This window comes from Amphiura filiformis, chromosome 5 (assembly GCF_039555335.1).
Source record: "Amphiura filiformis chromosome 5, Afil_fr2py, whole genome shotgun sequence".
NCBI lineage: Eukaryota > Metazoa > Echinodermata > Ophiuroidea > Amphilepidida > Amphiuridae > Amphiura > Amphiura filiformis.
Window position 1 is genome coordinate 5,859,678 of NC_092632.1, and position 22,762 is coordinate 5,882,439.

A 22,762-nucleotide genomic window follows, 5' to 3' on the forward strand; every position below is an offset into this window, starting at 1 on the left:
AGCATCCAATGTTGCATGCATATCTTGTCTGCCCAAAGGGCTGTTCAGCCTCATCAATTCCATGCTATATGCACACAATGCTCAATCATTACTCATTGACAGACAGCCTTCATGTCGTGTAGTGTTTAACGATGATTTAATTCCATGTTCAGTCGCATAAATCTGCATAAGCCGACTTTCAATTTTGATTTGGAAGGGGAAATGAAATGGAAGGTAGGTTGTGTATTGGTTCGTATTTTTAGCATGTTCAAAATGCTCCCCGTTCTGTCATGTTTAAGGTATTAAATCTACTAACCTGAGTAACTCCAGTATTTTATTTTTGTTTTGGTATTTATTTTTTTCAAAATTACAAAAATTAAGAAGTTGAATGTAGGAAAAGCCTAGGGATTTGACATTTGACAACATATCAGCAAAACAAAGCTCAATGTACAAAGTTATATTACATTCAGGTATGGTCTGAACATACCTATGCACCCCCACACACACTTATATTAGGTATTGCTACCTTCTTCCTCTGAATTTGAAATAGTATTTTTTTCATCAAAAAGTGCTTGAAAGATACACATTTCACACATGTGCCACTCAACAGAACAGACCAAAAACACCAAAACACTAACTTTGTTCATTGTATCAATGTTATATACCTATTGCATCAATTCATAATAACATCATACCATATTAAATCAACACCTTCATGTCTGCCAACTCCAGTATAATTTTGCAACAAAGTTTTTTAACACCTGATCAGGATGCCTGGAATTGTGTTTACACCAAAAGGCTGTCCAGGCACAAGGCTGCCGACTATTGGTTAGAACAACAAGATTAAGCAACCTGAACACCCTCACAACCTTTCGCATTTGACTTCAACCTTGGAAGCGCTTGCGAGTATTCAAATCAAAGTCAAAGTGTCACTTGAAGGAGGGTTAGTCAGTTTATCTCTGAACTACTTCTTTGTGTAGCTCTAAGATTATTGTAAGGATAAAGGTATCTGACAATAATATTAGTACTACTAGTTAACGTTAGTATGATAACAATCTTTTCTTTTAGTTATCTTGAAGCATCTTGCTTCATTTGAAATGTAACATTGAGCATCAATGCGAATTTCAAACTATGTTTCTTAAAGGTGGTCGTTTTAAGACACCCTGAATTGATGCAATAGAGCCAAATTTGGATTGCCAGAAAAAAACCATATTTCATGTTTTAATTTGATCCAAACCTGTTGAAAGTGACATAAATCACCATGATTATTCTTTACAATGTTGTATTTTCAATTTTATAATAGGGCTTGAACTCGGGATTTTTAAATATTATTTAAATTATATGCCATGAAACTTCAAAACACTTTCTGTGATATTATGCTGATACTATTGGCGTTACCACAACAGCGGCTATTGACCTTTACTTGTAAGTGTGGATATACAACACCCACCTACACTTTAAATATAAATACAACAAGACAAGATCACACATCAAATGACATGATCTATAGTAACAGTGTTAGTGAAATAATCACATATTTATCAATTTAATCAATTTGGGATCCAAACTGGCTAGCCTTTTATGGGATAAACCACATGTGCATATTACTTCCATTAAAGACAAAATATAATTTTGTCAATTTCCCAGTAAAACATCAAATAGTCAATGAGGATCTAGCCATTTCCATTAGTGCACAATCATACTATGTCAAAATATGGCGTGGTCATTATAAAGCATATTACTGTACTATGTCACATAATGCGGTCATTATAAGATATCAATATCCTACATTTGCCTCTGTGCATTTGCATTTGCATATATTCATGAGGTTATAAATATGTATAGAGCAGTCCCATCTTAACACATATTATGATCATATCTTGCTATCATAAATGTCTGTCTCTTTCACAATTTGTGGTCAAAATGGTCAATGTCAATTTTTTTCTCTTTCTCTCCCTCTTTAACTCCCTCTTACTCCCTTTTGGTCTGTCCCTCTGTCTCAACCAAATAAACTGTCATCATCTGTACCCTATGCTACTGCTTCTTAAAATGAACAAGATGAGATTTTATTGGAAATACTTTTTAAGTGCAATGAATGGGAAATGTCCTTAACATTGAAAGGCTAAATGCAGATGTAATAAAAAATAACCATAGGCATAAATCAAGAAGCATGAATGTAAAAACATTACTGTATAATAGATAATAGTAATCAGATTGAATGTTGCAACTCCCGTAGGGGATACAGTGCATCCATATAAAAAGGGAGATAAACTTGTGTTGTTATACAGATGATATGTAAGTAGATATGCATTGGTCAATAGATGTAGGAGGATTGTATTACATTCAAACAAGGGGAGTTGCTGTAAGGTGACTGACCAAAGGAGATAATCACAGCATCCCATAATGCGACATGTTCTTCAGATAACACTGTATCCAGATAGGTCACCTGGGGTGTTTGATGGGTTGTACTCAGAGGTTGATTAAATGTAAGCCCAGAATACATTGCAGCCACTGACAGCATGTTTGAGAAACACATGTTTATTTTCAGAAAACATCACACTGGGCTCCTGCTGTGCATGGTCAAGGTTGTTATACAACAAGATAAGCAATGTGTCTGCATGCATGCATGTGCAAGAAAACTTTGCTGGTTCCACCTCCTTTTCCCAAGCATTTAAAATATCTAAAATTGTTTTAAAAACACACGACTTTTTAACTTTCTTGGTAGCAATGTATCAACAAACATTACCCGTACCCAATTATCAATTCAAAACATAAAAGTCGCGATGAATATTCCATCAAAACTACTGGTTCTTATTTTGCACACAAATTTGAATGTGAAATGGTGTTGAAATGGCTTCTTTATTACATTGCACCTAATATCATACTGCATGCTGGGATTAAATTGAATCAACCTCTGGGTTGTACTACCTGATCTTCAAACTCCTACCCCATTTCTAAGGGTAATTTTAACTCCCAAAAGTGCTCAATTTTCATCTTTTAGGGTATTTTTCAAATGTGGACCCATGTCATAGGATTTTTGTTGTAAAATCTATTTCATTTTTGTCTTGCCTGATAAGGCAGGAGGAGACGATCACTTTTATATATGTGATAAATTTGGTTCAAGTTTTGATTTAAATGCTCTCAGTTCAAATGATATTGCAACCAAATTTGGGTCATAGTTGCACTATGATATAGGCTATTGGTGGTATCAAAGGTCACACACCAAGGTTAAAGGTCATTTGAGGTCAACTTAGGCTAGGTCAAAAGAGTCTGAAAATGACACAGTTCATATCCATTTGAATACATGAATACAAAAGCCACCTAAGTCCATAGGAAGTGATTTTGAGAGAAAAACCTGTGTATCATTTTAATTTCTACAGAGATGCCAATCTTCCGATTTAAATCGGAATTCCGATTTTTTTGTATTTTTCCAAAAAAATCAGATTTTCTAAAAAAAAAAAAAAAAAAAAAAAATTTTTTTTTTTTTTTTTTTTTTTTTTTTTATTTTGATTTTTTTTAGCAAGTTATAGACCCTAAATTACTTGTTATTCAAGGTTGGAAACCATAGAAATACTGCTATTTCAAAAAAAAATTGCCAATTTTATTTTACAAAGTTGGATAAAGTTGTACATTTTGATTACTTTTGCTTCTATTGAACAGTCAGGAACACATTGAATTAATATACATTGCTAGCTGTTCAGTAGAAGTAAAAGTAATTAAAATGTACAACTTTATCCAACTTTGTAAAATAAAATTGGCAATTTTTTTTTTTTTTTTTTTTTTTGAAGTAGCAGTATTTCTATGGTTTCCAACATTAAATAACAAGTAATTTAGGGCATATAACTTGCTTTTTTGGCCAAAAATATTTTTTTGAAAATTTAACAAAAAAATAGGGGGGGGGGTCAAAAATTTGATGAATCATTGTTTTTATATTACGCATTATATATATCCATTTCAGCCATGTAGGCCATGTAATTAGGCCAAAAAATGCTTTGGAAAATGGTCTCTCATGTACAAAAGTATAGGAAACTGAACATTTAAAACCACTTTTTTGGGATGAAGGAAGCATTTTTTTCAAAAAAGTCTAAAACTGGTTTTTATGTTAAAAATGGCCTTTTGGGGTGCTAATTCTGCTCAAATTGCTGGGGTTATGTACCCAATTTGCATATTTTATGGTATAATTTTCAGAAAACAAGCCTTGAAGAATATTACATGTATAATAGATAGTCTTCAATACTGCTATCTAGGCTTGTTTTCTCAAAATAACCTTATTTTTTAATCCATTTGAATGTAAGTTTACCCTCAGAAATGGTGTCTCCTGCAGTGTAAAATGTGTAGAAACCCTCTGGCTTTCTGAGGTGCTCTCATGTCCTTCAAAAAATACTGTCGAAACGCAATAAACGCTCATTCTAGATCCCTTAAGACATAATATAAATACAGATAACCATACTAAATTATTTATCTTCCAATAAATATTATTAATAACACAATACAAGAATTATTGGAAAAATGTGTACAACAAGCCAACCATACAGGCTGGACATGCAAGAACTGACTTCTGTATCACATTTAACCAAATTTCATCTTAAGCAAATACAGATACCTCTTTGGATCAAACAGAGGATTGAATTGGAAAACAATATTTATAACGCAATTATTAATTAAACAGAAATCTCCAAAAGAAGAAACAATGCCAACTCTATTAATGAATTAAATCTTTAAATCCCTATATAAGCTGGTAATTATTGAAAAGTCAGCCACAATTTACTATAAAATAATATTAATAAATGAAATAATCCCCTGACAAATACAATCAAGCTAAAAAGATACTTCAAATAAGCATAAATTACTCTACATAAAGCGTAGTAGAAAGTAGAGACAATCTACTGACGAGATTCCTCAGGTTTTGATGAAACTCCAGACAAAGCAGTGTAGTAGAAAGTGGAGACAATCTACTGACGAGATTCTTCAGGATTTGAAGAAACTCCAGACAAAGCAGCATAGTAGAAAGTGGAGACAATCTACTGACGAGATTCTTCAGGATTTGAAGAAACTCCAAACAAAGCATTTATTAAGCCAACACAAAGCGTAGTAGAAAGTGGAGACAATCTACAGACGAGATTCTTCAGGATTTGAAGAACTCTATACAAAGCATTCATTAAGCCATTTGTTTGGTCCAGCATGATCGGAGGAGCAAATGCAAGAGGCTTACTAAGAAAGGAATGAGCACAACAAAGGAAATGGAATTAAAGCAGAGACCTGATTGGCTGCACCCCACTAAAGTGCCATCTGAATGGCCAGGAATCTGGGATTGTTGCTATAACAACACAACAACTCCTACATCATTCCAATACCATGACCCAAATCAATAGCATAAACTTTCAAGAGGACTTGATATGGCTCAAGTGGAAATGATAGGATAATTGTCCAGACTTGGCTGCACATGAACGCCCAGCTCCCCTGATGCTGAGGCAATCTGGTTTTTAAAAGATTTTCAACTTTGAAAAACATAATTAGTTCAAACAAGGTTAATAATTAGTTCAAACAGGGTTAAAATTAAGGTTTAGGGCTTTTTAGGTCAGGAATAGGGTTAAAGTTAGGGTTAATGTTAGCATTAGGGAATGTATGGATAGGGATAGGCTATATAGTTAGAGTCAGAGTTTGGATTTGAGTCAGGGTCATGTTTAGGGTTAGAGTAACCACTTCAACATGGAATCCACCCCTCCACCAACTGTCTGGGATGTGAGGAGGGGGTTTCTTGAATATACTGAGTATAAGTGGATGGCTACCCATTTTGTTTCCTTTTCAATCAATTTTATGATCAATATGAAGCCTCTTTGTTTAAAATTTTCAAATCTTACACTGTCAATGGTCAAAAGCTTTTGACCTGAAATTACTTCTCATGCATGTGACTGAATTTGAGTCCAATTTAACACTAAAGAAATCTTATTTTACTAAAAGGTAACCTGTTTAAAATACCAAGTACTCGAAACTTTCAACTACTTCATACTATCATTTATGTAATAGCAATGCAATGATTTGAGTATCTTGACCTCTCTTGATTTGAATGGGAGCTTAGCTCAACCAATGTAAATACTGAAAGCAATGCATTGTGGGATACCACCAAGCAGATATGGTGTGCAAATGCCATAGTTTTGATATCAAAATCAATCGCAATACTCTTATGAGGGAAGCACAACCCATACCTCTTTAAGAGGGGGCTCCCCTCCCTATATAACCACCTCTTCCCTAGATTACCCCTTTCCCCCACCTCCCCTACATTCAATAGCTTCATCTCGAGCTCTCCTCCCCCTTCTCTTGCCCTTCCAATGCTCTCTGTCATCTGTTTCTCTCTCTCCCGGCCCATATCCCCCTTGCCCTCCAACCACCCCCCACACACACACACCACACAATCTCTTCTCCCCTCTATCTTCTACTTTTTGCAGTAAAAATTGCTTCAGTAAAAGTCATTAGGTTATTAGAGGTCGTATAATGGCCTTCCATCGATTCTGGTACATGGGATTAAGGACATGAATCGATTTTGTTTATAGCACCTATACAATTACAATAGTGGACCCTTTTGTAATGTCGAATGCAAATATTTCGATGGTCTATATTTTTTCACAGGTGAATTAGTCTAGGCTTATTCGGTTTTGTAAACCACGTCTTTCAATGTAGATTACCATGCTCGATTTCTCTCCTCGTGAATATTGCACTGCGAAATTTAAACATTTCTTTTGTATACTTAGAGTAGGTAACTTCAAATCAAATAATTTTACGATTCACACCACTTATAAGAAACTGAAACCAAAACCAAAACTGACTGACACAAATGTTCGGTTTTAAACAAAAGGTAGAAACAATGAGTTTGTATCAGTTGCGTACAAGAAGGGTTTTTAAAAGTGCTTTGTTATTACTTTGCTCTTATGACCTTCTTGTATTCAATGTACATTGCATCAGTTGAATACAAGAAAGGTTTAAGTGCTTTGTTATTACTATGCACTTTTGACCTTCTTGTATTCAATGTATATTGCATCAGTTGAATACAAGAAAGGTTTAAGTGCTCTGTTATCACTATGACCTTGTATGCAATGTACACTGTATCAGTTGCATACAAGAAGGTTGTAAGTGCTTTGTTATTACTTTGCTCTTATGATCTTCTTGCATTCAATGTACATTGTATCAGTTGAATACAAGAAGGTTGTAAGTGCTTTGTTATTACTTTGCTCTTATGACCTTCTGGTAGTCAATGTACATTGTATCAGTTGAATACAAGAAAGGTTTAAGTGCTTTGTTATTACTATGCACTTATGACCTTGTATTCAATGTACATTGTATCAGTTGAATACAAAAAGGTTTAAGTGCTTTGTTATTACTATGCACTTATGATCTTCTTGCATTCAATGTACATTGTATCAGTTGAATACAAGAAGGTTGTAAGTGCTTTGTTATTACTTTGCTCTTATGACCTTCTGGTAGTCAATGTACATTGTATCAGTTGAATACAAGAAAGGTTTAAGTGCTTTGTCAGAGTTTGGATTTGAGTCAGGGTCATGTTTAGGGTTAGAGTAACCACTTCAACATGGAATCCACCCCTCCACCAACTGTCTGGGATGTGAGGAGGGGGTTTCTTGAATATACTGAGTATAAGTGGATGGCTACCCATTTTTGTTTCCTTTTCAATCAATTTTATGATCAATATGAAGCCTCTTTGTTTAAAATTTTCAAATCTTACACTGTCAATGGTCAAAAGCTTTTGACCTGAAATTACTTCTCATGCATGTGACTGAATTTGAGTCCAATTTAACACTAAAGAAATCTTATTTTACTAAAAGGTAACCTGTTTAAAATACCAAGTACTCAAACTTTCAACTACTTCATACTATCATTTATGTAATAGCAATGCAATGATTTGAGTATCTTGACCTCTCTTGATTTGAATGGGAGCTTAGCTCAACCAATGTAAATACTGAAAGCAATGCATTGTGGGATACCACCAAGCAGATATGGTGTGCAAATGCCATAGTTTTGATATCAAAATCAATCGCAATACTCTTATGAGGGAAGAGTACTGGAAAAGTACACACACTTACACAGTGAGACTTTCCTGTGGACTACATTATAGATTGGTTTGTTTGTTTTATTGGTCATTGATTCCATGCTGAAACACCAGTGGGTCCTAGTGAGACCAGTCTCAAGCAACTTACTCAAACCACCAGGCTTTAAGGGATATGCAGTTATTTAATTAATTTTGGCACTTAAAACTTGCAAGCTTAATTTTCCAGATAGCTTTATCTTGTCTTTTTGTGAGATATTGTCAGAGATAAGCTTTGCTGTGTACTCTGGGTAGATCTACATCCGCTTCTCCTAAGGTTCACTAATAACCTCTAACCCTTAATAGTCATGTCTTTTTATTTGTTGGACTAGCAAACCTTTTTCAGACAAGGGAACCTTATTTTTGGGCTAGCGAGCTTTACGACTAAGTCTGTTCCTGTTGATATAAGGCATAACATACTGGGCACACCGTATTTCTTACTAGGTAACACCTGCCAACCGATGAACCATTTGATGTCCAACCACCACTGATGCTCTACTTGGTAAACGATTGTGTGATCTGGATCTGGTGTAGGGCAGAAGTACTGTATTTTGTTTTCATAACCTTAGGTAGTCCTGTGTCATGCACATTGTATTTATTTACTGTCACTGACCTAGGTTGACTTCCGGTACACCGTTAACTGCCACACCGTACATGTGTCCACTGAGGAAAATACCTGGTGTTTCACCGCATGTTCTACCTCCAGAGGTGGATCACGGTTGCCGTCTGTCCATGCCGCATCACTCCGAACCAATCTGTTTCCACTGAGCACATTAACCGGTAACACTCCAAACTAATCCACATTAATTACCCGCCAACCTTTCCCCAGTAGAAACATACAGATAAAATTTAAATGCATCATCCAAAGGAATTGACCAATCCATCCATGGAATGGATTGACCAGTTTTATGGACTGCATTTTGATGCAGAACACCTGCTCTAGGCTGCTATATAATATATTTTAAAGTAGACAGAACTACTGCACCAGTCACTTGTAGGTTCATTTTATATTGTCAGAATGTGTCATATACAGTAAGGTTGAAAATGGAAAGCTGTCAGTTGGTGCAGTCTTCAGAGACTACCCTCTTTTTATTTTTTGACTTGTAACAATCTCGGTATCATTTTAAAGCCTTTATATTTAGTTTTCAGTTTCAGTTTCAGTTTATTTTCACCATACAATATTATACAAACCAAATAATGAAAGAAAACATTGGTGGGGAGACCAAAAAGAGCAAGGCTCAAAATGTATGGTCACCCTAGAAGTTACAAATGATGATAATTATAGATTACTACCTTAAATAACTACTAAAACATGACAACTACAAACAAGGAACAGGACTGGGTAAGTGCAGAACAGGACCGGACAGGACATGTGCAACTAAACACTAAGGTGAAGGCAGTGATGATGGCATATAGCAAAATTCAAATTAACTATAAGTTACAGGTATAAAATAAACAAACCAATTAAGTTACTGATAATATGACAACAGATATGACTTATATTTTCTTTTAAATACATACAGTGATTTGGCATTCTTTAACTCATGTAAAATTGTATTCCAAATCAGAGGACCTTGTCTTCTAATTGTATTTCTTGCTAAATCAGTGTTGAAATTATACTGGACGATAAAATGCGGATATGCGGGTGGGGTAGCTGTGATAGGACCTGTTTTGAATGAAATAATCGGCAAAATTAACAGGAAGGTTATTGGAAGCATAATTGTGCATAAATGAACAAAGGGTCAATTTGTGGATGTCATAAATAGTCAGAGTATTAAATTTCTTAAATAAAGGTGGAGTATGCTCGAGCCAGTGAGAATTTGAGCAGATTCTCATAATTCTTTTTTGTTTTAGATGGATTGAGTGGAGATTGGTGTTATTTGAATCTGCCCAAATTAAATTACAATAAGATAGGTGGGGAAGCACAAGAGTATTGTATAATGAAAACAATGTTTTGTAAGGGAGAACTTCTTTAAGGCGATACAAGATACCACAATACTTAGATAAAATATTAACAACATTTGAAGTATGTTTTGACCAAGTTAAAGACTCGTCTAAGAGAACTCCAAGGAACTTTGTATGGGAAACTCTGGAGATGTTGACCCGTCAATGAAAATATTTAAATCATTATACACACGATTGCTATACCTGTTTTTAAACATAATGTAATTTGTTTTGTCTACATTTAACGACAACTTATTAGATTTAAACCACACAGAAAGCTTATCTAATTCCTGGTTAACAATAGTTATTAAATCAGGGAGGTTAGCATGCTTGAAACAATAACATTTGTGTCATCTGCATAGGTTACAAAAGCAAGTTTATCACAAGAAAAAGCAATGTCATTTAGGAAAATGATAAAAAGTAAAGGGCCTAAGACTGAACCCTGGGGCACACCACATGTTATATTACGATATGATGAGTTACATTCATCTAAACAAACATACTGAGTTCTATTGGTAAGGTAACTCTTGAACCACTCGAAGGCACTTCCTCTGATACCATAATGATGAAGTTTATCAAGAAGAATGTGATGATCAATCGTGTCGAAGGCCTTGAGAGGTCCAAGAAGATGCCCATTGTATGTAATCTTTTATCAAGGTCTGTAGCAATCTTATCATAGGCGGTAATGAGTGCCATGTAAGAGGAGAGCTTTTTCGAAACCAAATTGACAATTATGAAGCAAATTATGACATTCAAGAAATTTATACAATCTTTTATGAATAATACTTTCAAAAATTTTGGAAAACACAGGTAAAACAGATATAGGACGATAATTGTTACATAAAGTAGCATCACCAGATTTGTAAATGGGAGCGACACGTGCAATTTTAAGTTCATCTGGTACAATACCTGAGCTGATAGACAAATTAAAAACATGACATAAGGGTATTTTAATGAAATCAATTACAATCTTGACAATGTCTGGTTTAACGTCATCAAAACCACTGCTAGTACCAGCTTTAAATGAAGAACAGATATCAACGACTTCCTCAACATCAGTTGGAGATAAGAAAAGAGAGTGCATAGGTGATGGAACTGAATTGAGAAAATCATTGAATTTTGTGGGAGTTGAAGGAATATTACTAGCTAAATTAGGACCAACATTTACAAAGTAATCATTTAAACCATCAGCAATTTGCTGTGAATCGGAAACAATAGAACCATTAATGACAAAAGAATCAGACAAAGGCTTCTTCCTTCTGTTACCTAAAAGATCATTCAAGACACCCCAAGTCTTTTTAAGATCACGTTTGTGGACATCAAGTAAGTTACAGTAATACTGCTTTTTAGATGCACGAATAACAGAGGTCAGTTTGTTCTTATAATCTGACAAGGCACGCTTGTTAGAAGCAGTTGGTGATGATCTATACTTTCGATAGAGTTTGTCCTTTCTGCTGATAGACCTAAGAATTGCCTTGGTGATCCATGGTTTATGAGGAATGCCTTTAGCCGAGAGATACGTTTAAGCTTAACAGGAAAAGAGCGATTGTACAAATCATTGAATTTTGTAACAAAATTGGAATAGGCTTTCGTGGGTGATGAATCATTCATAATATTATCCCAATCTGTGAGCTGAAGATGATTCTTAAAGCAATTAATATTATCTTGATTAAATGTACGACAATTTATAAAATTAGGACTATGTTTATGTAAATCAATAGCACCAGTAACTTGAAATACGGGATAGTGATCGGTAATGTTATTAACAAAAATACCTGACTTAATCTGCTTACTAAGAACATTTGTGAATATGTTGTCAAGAATACTTGCTGAGTTATTAACAATACGTGTAGGACGATCTATAAGTGGAAACATATCATGAGAATAGAAATTATTGACAAATTCATTAACCTTGTTGTCGGTGTCATAATGAAGAATATCAAGATTGAAGTCACCAGAGATGTAACACAATTTATTTTCAAGTGAAATACGATCGAGACAGTTAGACAAATCAGAATTAAAAGAATCAACATTAGTACGATGGGCACGGTAAACATTACCAACAATGATGTTTTTGGATTGTGGAGAAATGATTTCAACAAAAATGGATTCAGAATGATCAATATCATTACGATCGGCTTGAATCAAATTTAAATCGGGTCTGGCTTTAAAAGATAATGTATTATGAACATAAAGAGCAGCCCGCCACTTCTCCTACCTTGACGAGGATACTTATCAAATTATAATTGGAAATGTCAATCAGGTTTGAATGATCCTCCTTGAACCAGGTCTCGGACAGGGCAATAATCGAAAAGGTGAAATTCAAATTTGAAATAAATGCATTGATAAAATCCTGGTTCTTGTTAAAACTACGTACATTTAAATGCAAAATAGAAAACCCAGCTTTAAACGACAAGTTAAAGTCAGATGAAGGATCAAACACATAGTTGCAAGAATTTAAAGTGCCAAGGTTTTGAAGGTAATCATGCGATTTGTCATTAATACCAACTTCAAATAAGAAAGGATTGAATTTTAAATCTAACATCTTATTATAATCATAAGAATTATTGAAATAACGAATAGTAAACAGAAATTCACCATCATCAAGAATGTGATTAAATGGGAAAATATCGCCAGAGCATTTGTAACAGAACCAATTGTCGTCTTCAAGATTACCATAAACACATCTTTTATGATACATAGCTTTACAGAACTTACATTGAATAGAATTGCAATTCACCTTATAAATACACTTATTACATTGATTACACTCAGCCATCACACTACCAACATATAACAAAGAAACACAAGAAACAAAGAACAAAATATGGTAAACAGAAAATAGACGAAAGAGATCAAAATATGTGTGCAAATTATATGACAGGAAACAAATTAAAAAAAAAATACACGAAGAAAATCGAAAAATCTAACAAGAATATGAAATAATAAGAGAATAAATATATGCCAAATTAAAACTGGGTTGGCGGGTCGGGGACACGGCCAGCACAAAAAAAAGGGATTATTTCATAAGGACATATAGATAACATAAAAGAGATGATCATGAAAGTTCATCTGATTTGGTATAAATCATGATTCTGATTTAAACCCCCGATCCAAACACAAGGAATTAATTCCGAGGTAGGAATCAACTCCTTGCGTCCGGATCAAAAGTTCAAATCAAAATCATAAAAGAGATGAATAAAACATGTTAATGGGAAATGGAAAAGAAACTCAACAAATGGTGATGAAAAATGACTAAACATACTAAAGGCATTAATTATCATGAAAACATATGTCTTAAGCAAACAATGTGTGGAAAAGAGATTTGTTGAAGTAAACCTTGTATAATCCAGGTTGAAGTACATGATTATTAACATGAGAAGATACTTGATTTGGTTTACAACTGCTACGGAACAATTCCACAAAACCATTGAAAAACAGTGATTATATCCGAGACGAAAATACTGTAGGCACCAGAGGGCTAGACCTCTAAACGTTTCTGAAACAGCATGTTAATTAATCATCCAAAAAAATTAATAACACTGATATTTAAATATATCGAATTAGAGTCAGATATATCCTTTGCAAAAATTTGATGTTAATGCAAGTCATTTATGAAAGTCATATTGAGCTATTTAGAATGGCACAATAGAGACAGAAGCTCAGTGCAGCATTAATCAGAAACATAGATATTATTGTCAATAAATAGCTTAACTTCAGTTCCTACTGTCTTGATAACAGCCTTCTTGCCATCCGCGATTGCTTGTCGCTTGATCGGCAAAAGCTGCTGTCTTCGCATCTGCAATTCCCTGGGTAGATGAGGAGATATTCCAAATCTGCCTGCCGATTTCTTCAAACGAGGGGCCAATCGGAGCACATGGTCACGATCTTTCATCTGAATAAATTTGGCGATGATTGGGTCTGGCTTAGATTGGTCACTGCGCTTAGAGGGATGACGGTGGCAGTTAGCAAAGAGAATTGTTTCTGATTTCTCGTACTTTAACTCATCCTTCAGAAAACAACGCAAGACTGCTTCACAGTCTTCATCGGCTGACCTCTTCTCAATACCGTAAAAGAGGAGATTCGATTTTTTACTGTACATATCTGCTTCCAGACGTTGCTTTCTCAATTCCGTAATTTCTTTCATTAGCAAGTTGCGAACCCCAGGTACTGTTTCTTCTTTAATTACACGCACTTCGTTGTCAACAAAATCCAGACTCAGTTTCAGGTCAGTTACATCAGATTTAATTTCGGCAATCTCGGATTTGATATTCTGAATTTGTTTGGAAATGGAAGCAAAGTTCTGCTTATTCTCCAGTCTCATAGTGTCTAAAAGGGCTTTCAATTCGGGATCCATAACGAATTATAGTTCGTAATCAGCCGAAGAGCATTTGAGTGACCAGCTGGTACAAGGTGCGGTGGAGCGTGATAAGCACACGTACACTCAAATAAGAACAGTTTATAATCTGCCGAACAGCATGCACGTACACAAATACAATGTAATGGTGAGCACACGGTGAATACGGAAATTGAATGAAGCGGGTAAACACGCAGTCTGTGGCCGATGATTATGAGACAAAATCAGTCAAATTTAGCAACGGAAGGCTTTAAAAAGACATACCAAGCAGTTGTGAATGGTCAGGAGAGTTCCAATAATCAGATGTAGTAAAAATGTAGCATAAAGAATCCCGTTATCAGTCACATAGCTGGGCCATACACGACGACACAAAATTAAACGTGTGCAGTGTCCGCCATCAATCGTGAATCGTGAATTCACAGGTGAATTAGTCTAGGCTTATTCGGTTTTGTAAACCACGTCTTTCAATGTAGATTACCATGCTCGATTTCTCTCCTCGTGAATATTGCACTGCGAAATTTAAACATTTCTTTTGTATACTTAGAGTAGGTAACTTCAAATCAAATAATTTTACGATTCACACCACTTATAAGAAACTGAAACCAAAACCAAAACTGACTGACACAAATGTTCGGTTTTAAACAAAAGGTAGAAACAATGAGTTTGTATCAGTTAGCATACAAGAAGGGTTTTTAAAAGTGCTTTGTTATTACTTTGCTCTTATGACCTTCTTGTATTCAATGTACATTGCATCAGTTGAATACAAGAAAGGTTTAAGTGCTTTGTTATTACTATGCACTTTTGACCTTCTTGTATTCAATGTACATTGCATCAGTTGAATACAAGAAAGGTTTAAGTGCTCTGTTATCACTATGACCTTGTATGCAATGTACACTGTATCAGTTGCATACAAGAAGGTTGTAAGTGCTTTGTTATTACTTTGCTCTTATGATCTTCTTGCATTCAATGTACATTGTATCAGTTGAATACAAGAAGGTTGTAAGTGCTTTGTTATTACTTTGCTCTTATGACCTTCTGGTAGTCAATGTACATTGTATCAGTTGAATACAAGAAAGGTTTAAGTGCTTTGTTATTACTATGCACTTATGACCTTGTATTCAATGTACATTGTATCAGTTGAATACAAAAAGGTTTAAGTGCTTTGTTATTACTATGCACTTATGATCTTCTTGCATTCAATGTACATTGTATCAGTTGAATACAAGAAGGTTGTAAGTGCTTTGTTATTACTTTGCTCTTATGACCTTCTGGTAGTCAATGTACATTGTATCAGTTGAATACAAGAAAGGTTTAAGTGCTTTGTTATTACTATGCACTTATGACCTTCTGGTAGTCAATGTACATTGTATCAGTTGAATACAAAAAGGTTGTAAGTGCTTTGTTATTACTAAGCACTTATGACCTTCTTGTATTCAATGTACAATGTATCAGTTGAATACAAGACGGTTGTAAGTGATAGGTGAGGTCTGCTTGTTTTCTGTAGACAAGGGACAGTCTTCAGTGAACGGCTCTTTTCAGAGCCATCAGTAGGCAAGGGGCGTTCTAAACTTGTCCGATGGCGAACCCGCTAAAAACCCACTAATTGTTATGAATTCCCTTCGTAAAAGCCTATCCCACAAATAGTTTTTACAGTTAAAATTAATAGAACCCAATACTAAAACAGAATTAGAGGGAAAAAGCAGTGAGGGTGAGATGGCCTAATGGTCTAAGGCATTGCACTGTTGGTTCGGAGAATATGATCTTTGGGCTTAAGGTTACCTTAGCTGATAACTCTAACATGTTGTTAGCGTCAGTCTGAAAATCATCAGTCTCAAAAATCTAGAATGGAATTTTCTGAATTTTTACACCCTATCTAATGTACTACATTTTTTCCGTGATGTTTGATGTTTTTGACACCCTAAACAGTGCATGTGCATACATCGCTTGCTGTGATAAATTACCCTTTTAACAGGTTTTTTTTACACAAGGATGATATCCCCCTCGAAATACAAGTGCCTCCCCCTCACAAAATGTATCACAATACTTAATGTGCATGATGTACTTTTATACTTTCAGGAGTTAGTGCTGTTATAGCTGCCAGGTGGGATATTTTTTAGATATGTATAAAATATAATGCCAAAATTGTCAAATCTCCAAAGGGCAGCTATTGCAGGTATAGCCTTCTTGTACTAACCACTCAACTTTGCTGATTCGTCCCATTAGAGATGAGTGATGGTTCCACATCAAATTAAAAGTGCACCCAGCTATTCCATATAAAAACCATACCCCATGGAGGACAATGTTTGAATTCCAACCAAATTCAAAAATGTTAGTCATTCCAGATCTATCAATTTTAGCCATTTAATCCAAGTATTATCATCCAAAAACAGTGAAAAAGAGTTTGATATTTTTTGAATTCCAAATAAAATATCCAAAAAAGGACCCAGATTTGGGTAAAATCCACCTGGATGTTAACGTTTGCTCTGTTTTCAGCTGGATTTGACTGCTCAAACTATTCCACCTGGATTGACTATGACCTAGAATTTAGACAAACAAAATGGGCAATGATTTATAGTGCACTACGTACAGGCACAATGCTTAGACATTGATCTACAAGCCTCAGCACACTTTACAGGTTGTTGCTGACCACTTATGCCCCATATCATTCCATAAACCATTTAACAACAACTGGGGACTTTTCAGCTTTAATAGGAGCGCACAACCTAGACATTCCACAATTGACCTTCGCAGCTAGGATCAGCTCCCCGATTTTCGTACGGGTTACAGTGAGACAATAAACAGTAAGTTGCGTGTCCAGGGGAATTTAAAACTAACCAACTTATTTTTTTATACAAAACAGTACAAACCACCACCATAGTTCGAACCCGCAACCTCTTGCACAATAGTTGAACACCTTATTGATTGAGCTAACTTGACTTTTCATCTTCATGACAGCAGTGTGATCTTTCACAGGGGTGTAGGGATTTCAAATAGAATAGCCCATGCAGTCCAACTAACTGTGATGAGCTGGCAACAGAATCAGAGAAAACACTACCTGTAGATAAAATGTGACAATGTGCTATGTATGTATTCAGCATTTTTACAGCGATGAAAAAGAGCAATTACCCCGTTTCTAAAATGGCAAAGCAATTAGACTACATTAGAGTCAGAGTTAAAGGACTTGTCAACTATGGCATAGACCTAGTTTATATGGTTGGGTAAATTTGTGATGCTAGTATGCTTCCAGTTTGTTTGACATCTCTGACCCTTTTAGATACACTCCAGTTGAAAACAGTATGAAAGATATATGAACAAAATGAATCATGTCCCCAAAGAGATTACACCCAATGAGAACGGAGGACAGCCATGTTTGTGTGTCGCTCAAGGAGGTCAAAATATGGTGTTACTCTGGCTTATTTGGCCTGGCAAACTTTCATATAAAGTGTGTGCTTGTTTACATTCTGCATGTGATGTGTTGTATGTACAGAGTACAAAAAGAGCACAAACATTTGTAATGCTTAAGTTTAAAGGTACATGTAGCAGTACACTATTTTGGTCTCCATGGGTGACAAACCAAAATGGCGGCAAACCAAAATGGTGGATTTACCATAGCATTACACATAGGGCAATTCTAGGTTGGTTGGTTGAGCAGCGCAGCCACCTTTTTTTTAAATGTAGTGTGGGGGGCAAATTCAATTTTTTAGTCCCCTTTTGTCAATTTTTTGTCCCATTTTTAGTCATTTTAATGACACTTCACTCTTTGCCATCCTCATTTTATCCCTGATAATTATCTGTGCCCTTCCCCCGTTCCCCCTTAGCTAAGCCACTGGATTGGTTCTTTTTGGTTCTAATCTGTTTGGATGTACCCAGTTTCACCTAACAGGTGTATATTTTATGTATTTTTTCCCAAAATATTTGACAAGACTTCGGAATAAGTGGTCCCAATGAGGTTTAGGGTCAGGATTTAGTTCCTGCCTGGATTAGGATTATGAAGAGGATTAAGAGATTGGGATTCTGTCGGTTGGCATGATGTCACTTGTGATAAAGCTCTTCTTCCCATTGGTTGCTTCGGACATGAAGGGGACACTTACCATCGTACTCAATGGGGGATATCACAAAACATGCCATAAAAGAAATGCCTCTTGATGAAACAATTCTAAAAGTTTCTTATCAGGGAAATAAACTTACCAAAGACAAGGCAAATTAGTATTCTCTGTGCTGAGAAAATTGACTTGAACTGAAATCCCCCTGTACAAGCCAATAGATTGAACAGCCCCAACCGAGAGAATGCTGCGATTAGCATTAAGGTTAGAGTTTGTGACAACCCCGGGTGACAACTATTCTAAACTTGCTCCTAATATTCAGCACATTTTATAGTCACAGTTCATATACTCTTCCTGATACCATTTTTTGTCAATCTGAAATTCATTGACCTTTTGCTCCCCCCCCCCCCTTTGCCTATTTTATCCTCTTAACTCATTACCTAATAATTCTAGAGATTTATATTCCTTTTGATTTGGGAAAGATTTTGAGTTATAAGTGAATGTGATCTGATTGTTTTTAGTATTTATTTAATTGGACCATCTTGGATTTGGTGTGTGTGGAAAAATACTTCACACCCCAAACATGGAAATTTCTTTTAACAAAATGTTCTGCATGGATTTTTTTCACAACTTACCAGCATACACTTGTAGCACAAAACATACATGTACAGACATGTGAAAACAATATTTGAATTGAATATCAGATTTTTTTTCTTTTTGAAGAATACTTAGTATGTAAAGATTGTGAAAGCAGTCTGAACAGTTATCTGTGACTAAATGTATACGGAATCTGTGTACAAAATTCATCAAAAAAGCAACTAGTCTGTAGTACATGCTGCTCCTACAAGTCCGCACGCTGTCTTGGTTGGTGTCTAGTTATCAGTGATGTATCGGACAAAATTTCCAATGTGGGTAGGATTGCAAAATTATCCAACTGACCCGCTATCAAAATGATTTCGCCGGAAATGTGCAGGAAGCACACAAAATTGTTTAATTTTAATGTTGAAATGAGCCAAATAAGGACAATTGTGGCCCAAAACAGGCCAAATGGAAGATAAATTTAACAAAATTGGTAAATATTGTCCCATTATTTGGTCGGTTGGTACTACTAGTTATAGTGACAGTATTCAAGGCCGGGATTCAAGGGCATCCATCGGACATGCTGGTTAGGAATATAGCACGTCTGATGACAAAGAAGCCCTACCTGGACGTGTGGACAAGCGCTATTTCACACGCTTATAGAATTAAGAAACAAGTGGTCCACCTGATGATGAAGAACCTAATTGTTACTAATTGACAACTATTCCCTGTGTGATACACCTGGGGTGATACTGTACATAGCCAATACCAATGATGCATGGTGTAAACTGCGACACGGTGTGATGACTATGTCAGACTGTGCCATGGACACACTGTGTGAAATATTCATGTGGGATGGACCTGACCAGATGGTCACCACCATTACTTTATTATATGTGAGACTTTTCCTCAATTTATATCCTGGGGGAGGGGGGGGTCTTAGTGGAAAGGTGAATACAGGGATATACAGCAGATTCAGGGTGCATTTTCAGGCCATGTGGTGTAACTTTGGGTTGCAAATTTTTTTTAAATGGTTTAGTAGATGGGGAGTTTTTCACAATTTTCTCCAAAAATCGGAAGAAAGTTCAGATTATTCATAATTTTTTAGCAACATTTTCAAAAATAAATCCAGAATTTGACCAATTTAACTTTAAACACAAAAAATAAAAAAGCATAATATATTTTGGGTGTCTTTTTATGTGCGATTTGGTGTGTTTTTGGGTGTGTTTAGGAAATCCCACCTGCACATCACTTCCCAATCAAAAAATAACCCTCCATTTCAGATAATGCTGCATGCCAATTCTTAATTTTATTGAGGCATTTACTATTTATGAAGAAATGAACTGGACACACTTGAACATCTTTAGACAGAAAGGTGAATGAACTGACAATACATTTTGTATGACGTGGTTATTTTCTTCTATGTCCATATATCTGCATGAAACTGTTGACTTTAGGGTTACTTGGATAACCTCTACACTAGTGGCAGATCTAGAGCAGTCAGAAGAGGGCCCAAATTTGATGATTATACAAATATAGATGGCTGCCATCTCATCGTGCTTGCGCAATGCAGGAGGGTCTTCTGTGCCCCCCTCAGAAGTGGCCATTTGGTGGAACAGTTATAAAATAAATTTATTTATAACACTATTATTGCTTTAAAAAAGGTGCATGTCCAAAACAGCCAATACGGGCACATTTTGATCAATATGCAGAAATTAGGAACATTTAAAAAAAAATAGAAGGCCAAATTGAAGCCATTTTGTGAACCATTTTTCCACTGTATACAAACCTTATTCTGAACCATAGGCGTAGATCCCGGGGGGATGGGGGGATAAATCCCCAATATTTTACCAGGGGGGATGGTCCATACAATCATCCCCCCAATGTTGACACCTGTATGTGAGTTTCTGACCAAATTATCCTCATATTTGGCCATTTTAGGTGGAAAGTGCAATTTTCGCGCACATTTGTACAATAATATTTTCTGTGGCCAGAAGGCGCTGGATTCACTATACTTCAAGAATTTTTTTCAACCCAATCCCCCCAATGTCGAAAAGTAATCTACGCCACTATGCGAAAAAGGCATGGTTGAACTATGGTTAACCATGGTCAACCATGGTTCAACCATGGGTTTTGACCATGGTCAAACCATGGTCAACCATGCTTTTGAAAAATGGCACCATGGCCAGAGACCATGGTCAACCTTTTGACCATGGTCTATCTAAAGTGACCATGGTCAACCATGGTTAAAACTTAGCATGTTTGACCATGGTTGAACCATTGTCAACCATAGTTCAACAACCAGGGTTTTGACCATGGTCAACCATGTTTTTGACCATGGTCAACCATGGTCAACCATGTTTTTGAAAAATGGCACCACGGCCAGAGACCATGGTCAACCATGGTCTATCTAAAGTGACCATGGTCAACCATGGTCAAAAATTTGCATGTTTGACCATGGTTAAGAAACAATAGCAATCAAGGAAGAAACAATAGAAAGAAACAATAGCAATCAAGCTTAAACTTTAAATTAGCACCCGATTGAGGGCAGGGCCTGAAGAATGAGGGAAATTATGGGGTAAATATTTAACAGAATAAACTGCATAATCATATTATTTAGATTTATTCTGTTAAAAATCTTATTTTAACTTATCAAATTACTAGTTTTTATATTCTATGGTGTCAAATATTTATTCACAATGTTGTAAATACGCATTAAATACGATTAATAACAACAGAGGGCGCTTTTTCTCATTCACTACCCAGAGTCAACCATGGTCAGGTGAGGTGATGACCATGGCTGACAATGCTCAGCCATGCTAAAGCATGGTCGACCATGGTATACTTAAAAGTGACCATGGTCAACCATGGTCAGGTGAGGTGATGACCATGGCTGACCATGCTCAGCCATGCTAAAGCATGGTTGACCATGGTATACTTGAAGTAACCATGGTCAACCCTGGTCAGGGGAGGTGATGACCATGGCTGACCATGCTCACACATGCTAAAGCATGGTTGACCATGGTATACTTGAAGTGACCATGGTCAGGTGAGGTGATGACCATGGCTGACCATGCTCACCCATGCTAAAGCATGATTGACCATGGTATACTTGAAGTGACCATGGTCAACCATGGTCAAGTGAGGTGATGAACATGGCTGACCATGCTCACCCATGATAAAGCATGGTTGACCATGGTATACTTAAAAGTGACCATGGTCAACCATGGTCAAGTGAGGTGAAGACCATGGCTGACCATGCTCGGCCATGCTAAAGCATGGTCGACCATGGTATACCATGGTGACCATGGCAACCATGGTTGACCATGGTCAAGCCACCATGGCTGATCATCGCTGACCATAGTTAACCATGGTCAACCATGTTTTGACCATGGTTGACCATGGTTGACCATGCTAGCACGGTTGACATTTCGCCTAGGTGTTCTGAACAGATTCATCAGGATCGTTCATAAACCACTGGTAAGCAAATGTTCTCAAAACAGATCCAAAAAAGTAAATTAGGTATTCACTAGAAATATTTCAATTCCTATCAGGAATCTGGTTTGGTGTTCACTCTGGTTTGGTGAGTGGTGGTGTTCTAGTTATTATCGGCGATCTTCATGACTGATCTTGATGACGTCAAATGTTTTTAAAAAATGTCAGTGGAATAACCTGTATTCTGTACAGGTGTAATGTTTATGTTAAAAATTTTCACTCTTTCAGGGCAATTTGCTATAAAGTAGTGATGTGACAGGATTAATTACC

The 22,762-nt window shown here is 36.1% G+C and overlaps 1 protein-coding gene across 1 annotated transcript in view; it reads left to right on the forward strand.

The window, feature by feature from the left end:
• The window catches only part of LOC140152528 (arginine-hydroxylase NDUFAF5, mitochondrial-like), a 421,297-nt gene that overhangs the window by 280,281 nt on the left and 118,254 nt on the right, over positions 1–22,762 (forward strand). The gene's annotated exons all lie outside the window — the stretch shown is intronic.